The sequence below is a fragment of the Mesoplodon mirus genome (assembly GCF_964341445.2).
Source record: "Mesoplodon mirus genome assembly, chromosome: 9".
NCBI classification, from domain to species: domain Eukaryota; kingdom Metazoa; phylum Chordata; class Mammalia; order Artiodactyla; family Ziphiidae; genus Mesoplodon; species Mesoplodon mirus.
Window position 1 is genome coordinate 80,615,857 of NC_138985.1, and position 816 is coordinate 80,616,672.

Here is an 816-nt window from a genome sequence, read left to right on the forward strand (position 1 = left end):
GTCAGTAGTTGTCATTTTGCTGAAGGAGCTGTCTTGGGCAGATAATTATGACTCTCCTAATTTTCTAAGGGGGATGTTCTGGAACTACAATTGTTATTTCTAACGTTTTGAAAAATTATTAGGTCATTTGAAGAGCACATATGATACATAAAATTTGAGAGATAGTCACATTGAGATCAGGCATCTAAAAAGAGGCTTCAGTCACCTTAGCAGAAGTTAAATGACATATAAGGTTTATTTCCAAGGAACCTAATCAAAATCAGGAGCAAAAAGTTTTTATATTATATGCCCACAAACTCAGAAATTATGGCTTGAACAAAAGAGAATTCATTTTTCTGTAATTCGGGTCTCTGGTAAGCAATGATATTGAAGCCCTTTAGGAGGCTTTTGTGCTCACAGTGACTGAGTTCAAAAGGTGGATTTTATGTCAATAAGCATTACTTTTCCACAGGCTCACAGAAACCTCCCACTCACCTTTTGACTTTTAGGGAAACACTGACAGTATTGAATAACTGAAAATTTTCCTGACTGATCTATGACAACATCTGTTTTGGTGCAAGAGACTTCGGATTCCAGCCCATTGGAAAGAGAGGACACTGATGGAAGCTAACCAGCTGGGATGCGTTACTCCTTACACCAAGGGGACTGGGGGCGAATATAGGATCTGGGCCTGAAATGGAGAGCTGGTTTCAGGTAATTTGCCAACTCTCAATGATTTGTGGTGGCTACCTGGACTGTCTGACACATTAAATAGAGTTTCAATAAATACCTGACATTGTATAGCATAGTGAAGTAGTGAAGGCCATATCTTCACTA